This window comes from Triturus cristatus, chromosome 1_1 (assembly GCF_964204655.1).
Source record: "Triturus cristatus chromosome 1_1, aTriCri1.1, whole genome shotgun sequence".
NCBI classification, from domain to species: Eukaryota; Metazoa; Chordata; class Amphibia; order Caudata; family Salamandridae; genus Triturus; species Triturus cristatus.
The window spans coordinates 572,351,899-572,369,734 of record NC_140579.1 but is presented as its reverse complement, the minus strand read 5'-3'; positions in this window follow the sequence as shown (position 1 = coordinate 572,369,734).

The window sequence follows — 17,836 nt, the reverse complement described above, 5'->3', positions numbered from 1 at the left end:
CGGGACTGGTGTGCCCCAGGACCGGTTTGAACTGGCATATGCCCCGAGGCTCCTTGTGAGCCACAGGCATGTCTGGTTTCTTTCAAGCCCTACCTGACCAATACACAAAATCCTGTCTGGGGTGGTGCATGCACCTCCCCTGGCAGGAAACCCTTTGTCCACACCTCCCAAGCTGGAAGGACTCCCAGCAGCAGGAGGGCAGACTTGTGTCTGTGGTGGCAGCATCCATTTTGTGGAGCTGAGGCTATGTCTGATTTTACCCGGGTTTCAGGCACTGTACATGTCGTGTCCCTCTAGAAGGGTGGAATGCTAACCCCGTCGCCAGAATTGGCGAGGGGTTAGTATTCCAATTCGTATGACACCTTACTCGACATGTTTTGATAAAGCCAAACCAAAGTTAGCATTTAACCGCGAGGTTCATAATGCACTTAAGAGTATATGGTATGACGATATCTGGAAACAGTAGAAGGAAGTTGTTCCGACCACGGCAGACAGGCTCAGCTCATGCCAGAGCACCATCTCACAGGGAACCAAGCACTCTGCCTTCAGGATTGTTAAGGCCTGCCATAGGAGTGACTTATAGGTTACCAGGTGTCCCATTTAAGGTTAGGTATAGGTATACTACACCTAAGTAAGAGGTGATTACACCAACTTACCCCAGCTGAGTGATCAGCCAGTTGTGTCAAATTGTTAGGCCAAGCCTGGGGTGGCATAATACATGCTGCAGCCCTTGGCAGGCCTTGGGTACACCAATGCCCTGGGTACCTAGTGTACACTGGTACAGGGGCTGACAGGGTGATCCAACCAATTGGGTATGTACCTAGGGTACATGGAGTCCATTTTACAGAGAGAGCAGATAGCCTGAGAGCCTGAATGGCAGGATCTCAGGCCAACTAAGTCGAAAAACCAGCTAGACACTAGGCAAAAATTTGGGGGTAACCATAGTCAGATATCCACCTTCCTACACAACCCCCCCCCAAACGAAGGGAGATAAGGCTGACCTTGACCAGGTAAGCCTATATTGCCCAAGTGGCCATATAAGGAGGAACCAGCACTGGCATGGTTACCCCCTGTCTCATGGTCCACTAAGCAATCCCTCACCCTAAGGGTATCAGAGGGTCTCCACCATAGGGAATCTCTACCTGTGGTGTGTCTTGGCAAAGTAAAAGGCTGGTGTTGAGATGGAGTACTGAAGTGAGTGTCCTCAAAGTGAGGCCTCAGCTTCCTCCAATCATCCTCCACCATGGATGCCTTTCTTTCTTTAACTGAGTTGCACTGTGCTCTCAGGGTCAGCCTCTGGCTACCTAAAGCTGGAGGCTGGGTCCCTTTTGTGGGCTTACTGGAGGGACAGGTCAGGTTTGGGGCCCTAAGGTCCCATGTTTGCCTGTGCCCAACAGAATCCCCCTGGGGGAGGTCCCTAACTACCTGTAAAGGAGATCCCTCAGGAATGTTTTTACCCATCACCTGACTAGGGCTACTAGCCAGGCAATCCTCATTCTTTTGATGGGGGGGTTCTTGTGGACAGGGGCCCTCTGGGGGTCCACTGGCCTCCCTGACCTCTGCAGCCCTGGGCTGACTGAGGCAGGGTAGAGAGAGGCAGGCTACCTGCACCAGACTGGATCCCACCTTGGAAGGGGCCACTGACATCAGAGGCTCTGCCAGGCCAGGCCTGGCTACCTCTGGGGCAGTTCCTTCACAAGGGGTGAGGTCAGATCCCTGAGGAGGCTGACCTTTTCCTAATGTCTGGGGAGAGGGAGACTTTTCTTCCTCCCCACTACTCTCAGTTTGTGTGGAGTGATCCATTGTTTCAGGCTTCACTACACCTATGTCAGTCTGAGTATAGGCTGAGACCATTACAGCCTTGCCAACCTTTTCAGGGGGGCACTCAGTTTGTGTTTGAGCTGTGACTGTCACAGCTCTGCCAGTCCCTACAGGGAAGTCTGTCTGTGCCTGGGCTGTGGCTACCACTGCCCTTCCAACCTTTTCAGGGAGGAAATCTATTTGGACAGGGGTTGTGAATGGCACAACCCCCCTACCCTTTTGTGAAAGGCCTACCATTTTAGAATGGGTGTCTTGTTCAACTCCAGCCCAAGCTGAGAGTTCTAAGTCATTCCCCAGTAAGCAGTCTACAGGCGAGGTTGGGGACACTGCTACCCTTTTAGGGCCAGTGACCCCTCCCCAGCTGAGACATACCTCTGCCATGGGATGACTGTTCTGTTTGCCATCAATGTTAGTCACCTGGTAGGAGAAACCGGGCAAAAGCTGCTCAGAGGGAACTAGCCAATGGGCCACCATTGTGATGCTAGCCCCAGTGTCTCTGTAGGCCTCAGCTTTTGTACCATTGATGTAGGGCTCCTGTCTGTACCTACCCAAAGTGTTGGGACAGGCAGTGAAGTTGGCAAACCCCATGCCACCATCACAGACAAGAGTGGTTGCTGTAGGGGAATTGGCTAAGCCAGGGTCCCCCTGTGTTCCCCAAGTAAACCCACCCAGATTTCTGGGGGCACTCCCACCACCTGGGGGATTACTGCTGACAGTAATAGGTGGTGTGACAGGAGTAATTGGAGGAACAGTTTTGTTTTTAGCCCTTGGGCAACCGCTGTCAGTTTTCCAATGCCCAGGAGTTTTACACTCATGGCAGTAGGGCTTTTTAGCTGTGGTAGAGGAGGGAGCTTGGGACCCACCACCCTGTGTGGAGTTTTGGGGCCCTGAGGAAGGTTTCTCTTTTTCTTTATCCCCACCCTTCTCTTGAGGCTTGGTGGTATCTTTCTTTTGGTCACCACCCTGGTTTTTAGGCCTGATCCTGGTCCTGACCCATTTATCTGCCCTCTTTCCCAATTCTTGGGGAGAGGTCAAATCTGAGTCTACCAGGTGTTGATGGAGAAGCTGGTTTTGACAATTACTTAAAATCTGCTCTCTCATCATCAAATTGTACAATCCTGTATAATCAGACACCTTACTTCCCAGCAACCAACCCTCCAAAGCCTTAGTGGCACATTCCACATATTCAGACCAGTCCTGAGTCTGTGTCTTCTGGGTGTCTCTGAACATTAACCTGTACTGTTCAGTGGTTAAGCCTAACCCATCAACTAGGACACTCTTCAGGACTCTGTAATTTCTGACATCCTCTTCTCTAACAGTGAGGAGTCTATCTCTGCCTCTCCCCTCAAAGGAGAGCCATAAGATTGCTGCCCACTGGTCTTCAGGAACCTGCTGCACTTTGCAGGCTCTCTCAAGAGCAGTCATCCATTTGTGGATGTCATCCCCACTTTTGTAGGGGGGCACAATCTTGGACAGGTTCCTATTGTCAAAGACCCTATCTTTGTCCCTAGGGACATTGCTGCCACCAGTGGGTATAGACCCACTCTCTCTATGCTGCCTAGCCTTGCTCAGTTTTTCTTCCATCAGGGCTACTTCTAGCTCCTGCTTCCTGATCCTCAGCTGGGCTTCCTGCATTCTGGCCTCATGTTCCCTCCTCTGAGGGGTGGTCAGTCTCCTTCTGGAGTGACCTTGAGAGCCTCTAGAGCCATGGGAAGCATTGGAGTCACCTGAGCGATTCCTTTGCCTTCCAAGCCCTGTGTTAAGTCCACTGGGGAGATCCAATGGGGTGAACCCACTGTCAGTCCCCAATAGCCTTAGTTTAGCTGGGCCAAGTATAACACTTGGCACTGGGCTAGTTCTCCCTTCATCCCCACTCACATCTGTATCCCCATCACTTTCTTCCTCTGTGGTAGGCATCCCATCTAAGGGGTGACTATTGGGAAGGGGTACTTCAGTGGCATCTTCAGAAGGGGGGCCTCCTGTTCCTGTCCCTAAGGGGGCTAACTGGGAAGCTTTCTTGAGTGCTCTCTGATTCTCATCATTCTGTAAGAGCTCTCTGAGCTCAGCAGAGTTTGGGTTCTTGGGCTGTTTAAGGCCTCTAAGAGTTGCCAAATGCCTGAGCTCATTCTGATTAAGGGTAGCAAAGCTGGATGGTGCCCTCTGGGGGTCACTCTCAACAGAGATGGGTACAGTGGACCCCTCTGCCCCGGCCATTGCTCTTAAGTGTGGGTGGATGTGTTGCAATCTACCTACACTTGGGTTTACCTACTAAACCTATCTAGTAGTTGTAGTCAGGGTGTGCTACTCCCTTTGCTCTACAACAACTAAGTTCAGTAGAACTTAAGTATATCTAATCTTGTTTTATATGTACCTACAGGTACCTATGTGATCTTTCAATTGGTAACCAAGAGATTACAATGGTAAAACACAGCAAGCTCAAATCCAACCGCTGCTCACCAATGTGAGAAGTTGGCCTGGTATATGATGCTCACTAGTTAAAGTGATCACCTTGTACCATGCCAAGCAACCCTTATGGTGTGGTTGTAAGTCAACCTTTTCGGACTAGCTGCCCTAGTGGTAGCGTAGGCTAAGCAGTCTTTGAGGCTAAACTCGTGAAGCGTGTTAAGCCAGCTGTTTTACCAAATGCAACCCCCTTTTATACCAATGAAAGGACACCACACAGATATATATTCAAAATATATATGTATTTATTTCTCAAAGTAACCCCTAGTCTCTTTATGAGCACAGGAGCACAAATCGTCAAACAAGATTATCACAGAATACACAGAAGTTGCACTTTATATGGATAGGCCCTGGTGGCCACTCAAACCATATACTAAAATAGTGGTATAAGTACCACGAACAGAAAAGGGAAAAGGCCTAGGGCCTCTAGAATCGCTGGGCCTACAAGGAGCTAACGTCAGTTAGTGACCAGGAGGTCCACGGGTGGCGTGTGCAGAGCAAATAGTCACACGCGTGCTCCCATAGGTTTCAATGGGTGCGTAAAAAGTACAAAGTTACTGCAAAAGGAATCTTCCGGATGACCTAGGAACTTAAGATTTGGAACACAGGCACTAGAGATGTATTACTACACTTGGGCACAGGTGTGCCAGCTTTACCTCACCCACAGGAAGCGGGTGCATAGGCCTCGAAGTGCGTCGGGTTTCTTCTATCTGTTCCGTGGAGCTTGAAGACAAAGATGCTGCAGGCGGTCGGTCCGGGAGAGATGCAGTGGATCCAAGAGTGGATCGGAGATGTTGAAGACCTGTAAGCAGAGGGGACAGTGTTCACAGTCACTAGCCAGTGACCAGCGTGGCACCAGGTGGGTACCAGGCGATGTCGGGTGCAAACAGGTGATGAGGGGTAGCTTGTCTCCGCAGCCACGTGGTCCCTGAAGGTCGACGACGTCCAGGAGGCGGCTCACGAGCTGTCCCACGCAGGCTCTCGCTGTCGGCGGTGTCGGCGACTTGATCGAAGCAAACAAGCCTTGGCAAAAGCAATTGCAGGAGGATTCGGAAATCAGCTGTTGGTTCTGACCAGCAAGGTCAGAGGGATTGCTCCTTTGGAGGGGAGCAAGGGCCAGTCTGGAGCAACCAGACCAGCGGTGTTTGTCGTAGATTTCGTCGCCAAGATGGCCACTAGCCAGCGGGCCAGCAACCGGTTAGGCGCGTCGAGTGGCAAAATGCAGAAGGGCCCCACGCAGATCGTGGAGATGCTGGAGGGCTCACCTTTGGTGCAGATGCTGCTCGAGGGTTGGGCTTCTCAGGACCCAAAGCACAACTTGGAGGGAGCCTCGGTTGTTGCACTGGTCAGCTTGTCGTAGTCGTTCCAAGATGGCTGGCTCCACGTGTCTCGGTGCCTCCACGGGTCTCCTCTTTTCAGGGACTGTGGATCGGGCGGTGAGAGGTCTGGAGGTCCAGGTCTTGTCAGTCTCTGGGCTCGGGCTCCGGCGGGAGGCGGCGGCAAAGCAGACGGTGATTCGGTGGATGGTGCTTGCGTTAGCAAGGTGGTCACTCCCTGACCACAGGGGAGATTTTCTTCAGTCTTCTGTGCAGCAGAATGTCGAAGTTCCCGTCTTCTTCTTAGTTTCAAGTTGATTCCAGGATGTCTCTAGTCTTAGGACACAGCTCCTACCTTTATTCGGATTCTAGGGGCCGGACTACCTGCTAGGTCCCTCCCTATGGGTGGGACCAGGAAGGGGGGTGGTTACACCCCCAATCCTTTGTCCAGCTCGCCCCAGGCCCGGGACTGGTGTGCCCCAGGACCGGTTTGAACTGGCATATGCCCCGAGGCTCCTTGTGAGCCACAGGCATGTCTGGTTTCTTTCAAGCCCTACCTGACCAATACACAAAATCCTGTCTGGGGTGGTGCATGCACCTCCCCTGGCAGGAAACCCTTTGTCCACACCTCCCAAGCTGGAAGGACTCCCAGCAGCAGGAGGGCAGACTTGTGTCTGTGGTGGCAGCATCCATTTTGTGGAGCTGAGGCTATGTCTGATTTTACCCGGGTTTCAGGCACTGTACATGTCGTGTCCCTCTAGAAGGGTGGAATGCTAACCCCGTCGCCAGAATTGGCGAGGGGTTAGTATTCCAATTCGTATGACACCTTACTCGACATGTTTTGATAAAGCCAAACCAAAGTTAGCATTTAACCGCGAGGTTCATAATGCACTTAAGAGTATATGGTATGACGATATCTGGAAACAGTAGAAGGAAGTTGTTCCGACCACGGCAGACAGGCTCAGCTCATGCCAGAGCACCATCTCACAGGGAACCAAGCACTCTGCCTTCAGGATTGTTAAGGCCTGCCATAGGAGTGACTTATAGGTTACCAGGTGTCCCATTTAAGGTTAGGTATAGGTATACTACACCTAAGTAAGAGGTGATTACACCAACTTACCCCAGCTGAGTGATCAGCCAGTTGTGTCAAATTGTTAGGCCAAGCCTGGGGTGGCATAATACATGCTGCAGCCCTTGGCAGGCCTTGGGTACACCAATGCCCTGGGTACCTAGTGTACACTGGTACAGGGGCTGACAGGGTGATCCAACCAATTGGGTATGTACCTAGGGTACATGGAGTCCATTTTACAGAGAGAGCAGATAGCCTGAGAGCCTGAATGGCAGGATCTCAGGCCAACTAAGTCGAAAAACCAGCTAGACACTAGGCAAAAATTTGGGGGTAACCATAGTCAGATATCCACCTTCCTACAACATACCCACACCCACACACACAACCACACAGCCACACAACCACACACAACTACACATACACAACCACACACAACCACACACACACAATCACACACAGCCACACACACAACCACACACAACCACACACACACAACCACACACACACAACCACACACACAACCACACACACACAGCCACACACACACACACACACAACCATACACAGCCACACAGCCACACACACAACCACACACAACCACACACAACCACACATGCACAACCACACACACAACCACACACACAACCACACACGCACAACCACACATGCACAACCACACACACAACCACACACGCACAACCACACATGCACAACCACACACACAACCACACATGTAACCACACACACACAACCACACACACAACCACACACACAACCCCACACACAACCCCACACACAACCCCACACACAGCCCCACACACAGCCCCACACACAGCCCCACACAAAACCCCACACACAGCCACACACACATCCACACACACACATCCACACACACACAGCCACACACACAGCCACACACACAGCCACACACACCACACACACAACCCCACAACCACACATGCACAACCACACATGCACAACAACATGCACAACCACACACACACACACACAAACACACACACACAAACACAACCACACATGTAACCACACACACAACCACACACGCACAACCACACACGCGCAACCACACACGCACAACCACACACGCACAACCACACATGCACAACCACACATGCACAACCACACACGCACAACCATACATGTAACCACACATACCCAACCACACACACAACCACACATGCACAACCATACACGCACAACCACACATGCACAACCACACACGCACAACCACACACGCACAACCACACACGCACAACCACACACACACAACCACACATGCAACCACACACACACAACCACACACACAACCACACACAACCGCACACAGCCACACACAACCACACACACACAGCCACACACATAGCCACACACACAGCCACACGCACCACACACGCACCACACACACACCACACACATGCACCACACACACGCACTACACACGCACCACACACATACCACACACACGCACCACACACACAACCACACACAACCACACACACAACCACACACACAACCACACACACAACCACACACACAACCACACGCATAACAACACACACAACCACACACACACAACCACCCACACACAACCACACACAACCAACCACACACATCCACACACACAACCCCACAACCACACACACACAACCACACACACAACCCCACGCATACAACCACACACACAACCGTGCACACACAACCACACACACAACCACACACACACAACCCCACACATACAACCACACACACAACCGCACACACAACCACACACAACTATAACCACACCACACCCACAACCATACACACAACCACACATAGCCACACACACAACCACACACAACCACATGCACCACACACATGCACCACACACATGCACCACACACACGCACCACACACACGCACCACACACACGCACCACACACACACACCACACACTCACCACACACACGCACCACACACACCCACACACAACCACACACATGCACCACACACAACCACACACAACCACACACAACCACACACAACCACACACAACCACACATGCACAACCACACACACAACCACACACACAACCACACACGCACAACCACACATGCACAACCACACACACAACCACACACGCACAACCACACATGCACAACCACACACACAACCACACATGTAACCACACACACAACCACACACACAACCCCACACACAACCCCACACACAACCCCACACATAGCCCCACACACAGCCCCACACACAGCCCCACACAAAACCCCACACACAGCCACACACACATCCACACACACACATCCACACACACACAGCCACACACACAGCCACACACACAGCCACACACACCACACACACAACCCCACAACCACACATGCACAACCACACATGCACAACAACATGCACAACCACACACACACACACACACAAACACACACACACAAACACAACCACACATGTAACCACACACACAACCACACACGCACAACCACACACGCACAACCACACACGCACAACCACACACGCACAACCACACATGCACAACCACACACGCACAAACACACACGCACAAACATACATGTAACCACACATACCCAACCACACACACAACCATACATGCACAACCACACATGCACAACCACACACGCACAACCACACACGCACAACCACACACGCACAACCACACATGCAACCACACACACACACAACCACACACACAACCACACACACAACCACACACACAACCACACACAACCAACCACACACACAACCCCACAACCACACACACACAACCCCACACACACAACCCCACGCATACAACCACACACACAACCGTGCACACACAACCAAACACACACAACCCCATGCATACAACCACACACACAACCGTGCACACACAACCACACACAACTATAACCACACAACCACAACCACACAACCACAACCATAACCACAACCATAACCACACAACCATACACACAACCACACACACAACCCCACACACAACCCCACACACAACCCCACACACAACCCCACACACAACCCCACACACAACTCCACACTCAACCCCACACGCAACCCCACACACAACCCCACACACAGCCACACACACAGCCCTACACAAAACCCCACACACAGCCACACACACACAGCCACACACACACAGCCACCCACACACAGCCACCCACACACAGCCACATACACACAACCACATACACACAACCACATACACACAACCACACACACACACACATGCACAACCACAGTCGCACAACCACACACGCACAACCACACACTGCCACACACACACCACACACACACCACACACACCACACACATACCACACACGCAACCACACACACACACACCACACACACACACACCACACACACAACTCCACACACACAACCACACACACAACCACACACACACAACCACACACACAACCCCACGCATTCAACCACACATACAACCACACACACACAACCCCACGCATACAACCACACACACACAACCACGCACACACAACCACACACAACTATAACCACACAACCACACACACAACCATAACCACACAACCACGCCCACAACCACAACCATACACACAACCACACACACAACCACACACACAACCACACACACACACACACAACCACCCACACACAACTATAATCATACAACCATAACCACAAACACACACACACACAACCACACATACACATACAACCATACACGCACAGCCACACGCACAGCCACACACACACAACCACACACGCAACCAATCACACACACAGCCACACACACAACCACACATGTAACCACACACACACAACCACAAACACACAACCACAAACACACAACCACACATACACATACACACACACACACACCACACACCACACACACACCACACATGCAACCACACACACACACACCACACACACACACACCACACACACAACCCCACACACACAACCACACACACAACCACACACACACAACCACACACACAACTATAACCACACAACCACACACACAACTATAACCACACAACCACACACGCACAGCCACACACGCACAGCCACACAGCCACACACATAACCACACATGTAACCACACACTCACAACCACACACACACAACCACACACACAACCACACACACAACCCCCCACACACAACCCCACACACACAACCCCACATACACAACCCCACACACAACTCCACACACACAACCACACACAACCGCTCACACACAACCACACACACAACTATAACCACACACACAACCATAACCACACAACCACACACAACCACAACCATACACACAACCACACACACAACCACACCCACACACAACCACCCACACACAACTGTAACCACACAACCATAACCACATATACACACACACACAACCACACATACACATACAACCATACACACACAGCCACACACAGCCACACACAACCACACACAACCACACACACACCACACACACGCACCACACACACCACACACACACCACACACAACCCCACACAACCACATACAACCACACACAAGCACACGCAACCACACACACACAACCACATACACACAACCACATACACACAACCACATACACACAACCACATACACACAACCACATATGCACAACCACACATGCACAACCACACACGCACAACCACACATGCACAACCACACACGCACAACCACACATGCACAACCACACACGCAACACCACACACGCACAACCACACATGCATAGCCACACACGCACAGCCACACATGCGCAGCCACACACAACCACACACACAACCACACACACAACCACACACACAGCCACACACACAGCCACACACACACAACCACACATACAGCCACACACACACAACCACACACACACAGCCACACACACAGCCACACACACACAGCCACACACACACAGCCACACACACACAGCCACACACACAACCACACACCACACACAACCACACACACACACAGCCACACACACACACAGCCACACACACACACAGCCACACACACACAGCCACACACACACAGCCACACACACACACAGCCACACACACACACAGCCACACACACAGCCACACACACAGCCACACGCACCACACACACGTACCACACACACACACCACACACACGCACCACACACACGCACCACACACACACACCACACACACACACACACAACCACACACCACACACAACCACACACAACCGCACATAGCCACACACAACCACACACACACAGCCACACACACAGCCACACACACAGCCACACACACAGCCACACACACAGCCACACGCACCACACACGCACCACACACACACCACACACATGCACCACACACACGCACCACACATGCACCACACACATACCACACACACGCACCACACACACAACCACACACAACCACACACACAACCACACACATAACCACACACACAACCACACGCATAACAACACACACAACCACACACACACAACCACCCACACACAACCACACACAACCAACCACACACAACCACACACACAACCCCACAACCACACACACACAACCACACACACAACCCCACGCATACAACCACACACACAACCGCACACACACAACCACACACAACCACACACACACAACCCCACACATACAACCACACACACAACCGCACACACAACCACACACAACTATAACCACACCACACCCACAACCATACACACAACCACACATAGCCACACACAACCACACACAACCACACGCACCACACACATGCACCACACACACGCACCACACACACGCACCACACACACGCACCACACACACGCACTACACACACGCACCACACACGCACCACACACATGCACCACACACACCCACACACAACCACACACATGCACCACACACAACCACACACAACCACACACAACCACACACAACCACACATGCAAAACCACACACACAACCACACACACAACCACACACGCACAACCACACATGCACAACCACACACACAACCACACAAGCACAACCACACATGCACAACCACACACACAACCACACATGTAACCACACACACACAACCACACACACAACCACACACACAACCCCACACACAACCCCACACACAACCCCACACACAGCCCCACACACAGCTCCACACACAGCCCCACACAAAACCCCACACACAGCCACACACACATCCACACACACACATCCACACACACACAGCCACACACACAGCCACACACACAGCCACACACACAGCCACACACACCACACACACAACCCCACAACCACACATGCACAACCACACATGTACAACAACATGCACAACCACACACAAACACACACACACAAACACAACCACACATGTAACCACACACACAACCACACACGCACAACCACACACGCACAACCACACACGCACAACCACACACGCACAACCACACACGCACAACCACACATGCACAACCACACACGCACAACCACACACACACAACCATACATGTAACCACACATACCCAACCACACACACAACTACACATGCACAACCATACACGCACAACCACACATGCACAACCACACACGCACAACCACACACGCACAACCACACACGCACAACCACACACGCACAATCACACACGCACAACCACACATGCAACCACACACACACAACCACACACACAACCACACACAACCGCACACAGCCACACACAACCACACACACACAGCCACACACACAGCCACACACACAGCCACACACACAGCCACACACACAGCCACACGCACCACACACACACCACACACACACCACACACATGCACCACACACACGCACCACACACGCACCACACATGTACCACACACATGCACCACACACACAACCACACACAACCACACACACAACCACACACACAACCACACACACAACCACACACACAACCACACGCATAACAACACACACAACCACACACACACAACCACCCACACACAACCACACACAACCAACCACACACAACCACACACACAACCCCACAACCACACACACACAACCACACACACAACCCCATGCATACAACCACACACACACAACCGCGCACACACAACCACACACACAACCACACACACACAACCCCACACATACAACCACACACACAACCGCACACACAACCACACACAACTATAACCACACCACACCCACAACCATACACACAACCACACATAGCCACACACACAACCACACACAACCACACGCACCACACACATGCACCACACACACACACCACACACACGCACCACACACACGCACCACACACACGCACCACCCACACACACCACACACGCACCACACACACGCACCACACACACCCACACACAACCACACACATGCACCACACACAACCACACACAACCACACACAACCACACACAACCACACACAACCACACATGCACAACCACACACACAACCACACACACAACCACACACGCACAACCACACATGCACAACCACACACACAACCACACACGCACAACCACACATGCACAACCACACACACAACCACACATGTAACCACACACATACAACCACACACACAACCACACACACAACCCCACACACAACCCCACACACAACCCCACACACAGCCCCACACACAGCCCCACACACAGCCCCACACAAAACCCCACACACAGCCACACACATATCCACACACACACATCCACACACACACAGCCACACACACAGCCACACACACAGCCACACACACCACACACACAACCCCACAACCACACATGCACAACCACACATGCACAACAACATGCACAACCACACACACACACACACAAACACACACACACAAACACAACCACACATGTAACCACACACACAACCACACACGCACAACCACACACGCACAACCACACACGCACAACCACGCACGCACAACCACACATGCACAACCACACACGCACAAACACACACGCACAAACATACATGTAACCACACATACCCAACCACACACACAACCATACATGCACAACCACACATGCACAACCACACATGCACAACCACACGCACACAACCACACACACACAGCCACACACACAGCCACACACACAGCCACACACACAGCCACACACACAGCCACACGCACCACACACACACCACACACACCACACACATGCACCACACACACGCACCACACACGCACCACACATGTACCACACACACGCACCACACACACAACCACACACAACCACACACACAACCACACACACAACCACACACACAACCACACACACAACCACACGCATAACAACACACACAACCACACACACACAACCACCCACACACAACCACACACAACCAACCACACACAACCACACACACAACCCCACAACCACACACACAACCACACACACAACCCCACGCATACAACCACACACACACAACCGCGCACACACAACCACACACACAACCACACACACACAACCCCACACATACAACCACACACACAACCGCACACACAACCACACACAACTATAACCACACCACACCCACAACCATACACACAACCACACATAGCCACACACACAACCACACACAACCACACGCACCACACACATGCACCACACACACACACCACACACACGCACCACACACACGCACCACACACACGCACCACCCACACACACCACACACGCACCACACACACGCACCACACACACCCACACACAACCACACACATGCACCACACACAACCACACACAACCACACACAACCACACACAACCACACATGCACAACCACACACACAACCACACACACAACCACACACGCACAACCACACATGCACAACCACACACACAACCACACACGCACAACCACACATGCACAACCACACACACAACCACACATGTAACCACACACATACAACCACACACACAACCACACACACAACCCCACACACAACCCCACACACAACCCCACACACAGCCCCACACACAGCCCCACACACAGCCCCACACAAAACCCCACACACAGCCACACACACATCCACACACACACATCCACACACACACAGCCACACACACAGCCACACACACAGCCACACACACCACACACACAACCCCACAACCACACATGCACAACCACACATGCACAACAACATGCACAACCACACACACACACACACACAAACACACACACACACACACAAACACAACCACACATGTAACCACACACACAACCACACACGCACAACCACACACGCACAACCACACACGCACAACCACACACGCACAACCACACATGCACAACCACACACGCACAAACACACACGCACAAACATACATGTAACCACACATACCCAACCACACACACAACCATACATGCACAACCACACATGCACAACCACACATGCACAACCACACACGCACAACCACACACGCACAACCACACACGCACAACCACACATGCAACCACACACACACAACCACACACACAACCACACACACAACCACACACACAACCACACACAACCAACCACACACACAACCCCACAACCACACACACACAACCCCACACACACAAACCCACGCATACAACCACACACACAACCGTGCACACACAACCACACACACACAACCCCATGCATACAACCACACACACAACCGCGCACACACAACCACACACAACTATAACCACACAACCACAACCACACAACCACAACCATAACCACAACCATAACCACACAACCATACACACAACCACACACACAACCCCACACACAACCCCACACACAACCCCACACACAACCCCACACACAACCCCACACACAACTCCACACTCAACCCCACACGCAACCACACACACAACCCCACACACAGCCACACACACAGCCCTACACAAAACCCCACACACAGCCACACACACACAGCCACACACACACAGCCACCCACACACAGCCACCCACACACAGCCACATACACACAACCACATACACACAACCACATACACACAACCACACACACACACACGCACAACCACAGTCGCACAACCACACACGCACAACCACACACTGCCACACACACACCACACACACACCACACACACCACACACACACCACACACGCAACCACACACACACACACCACACACACACACACACCACACACACAACTCCACACACACAACCACACACACAACCACACACACACAACCACACACACAACCCCACGCATACAACCACACATACAACCACACACACACAACCCCACGCATACAACCACACACACACAACCATGCACACACAACCACACACAACTATAACCACACAACCACACACACAACCATAACCACACAACCACGCCCACAACCACAACCATACACACAACCACACACACAACCACACACACAACCACACACACACACACAACCACCCACACACAACTATAATCATACAACCATAACCACAAACACACACACACACAACCACACATACACATACAACCATACACGCACAGCCACACGCACAGCCACACACACACAACCACACACGCAACCAATCACACACACAGCCACACACACAACCACACATGTAACCACACACACACAACCACAAACACACAACCACAAACACACAACCACACATACACATACACACACACACACACCACACACCACACACACACCACACATGCAACCACACACACACACACCACACACACACACCACACACACAACCCCACACACACAACCACACACACAACCACACACACACAACCACACACACAACTATAACCACACAACCACACACACAACTATAACCACACAACCACACACGCACAGCCACACACGCACAGCCACACAGCCACACACATAACCACACATGTAACCACACACTCACAACCACACACACACAACCACACACACAACCACACACACAACCCCCCACACACAACCCCACACACACAACCCCACATACACAACCCCCCACACACAACCCCACACACAACCCCACACACACAACCACACACAACCGCTCACACACAACCACACACACAACTATAACCACACACACAACCATAACCACACAACCACACACAACCACAACCATACACACAACCACA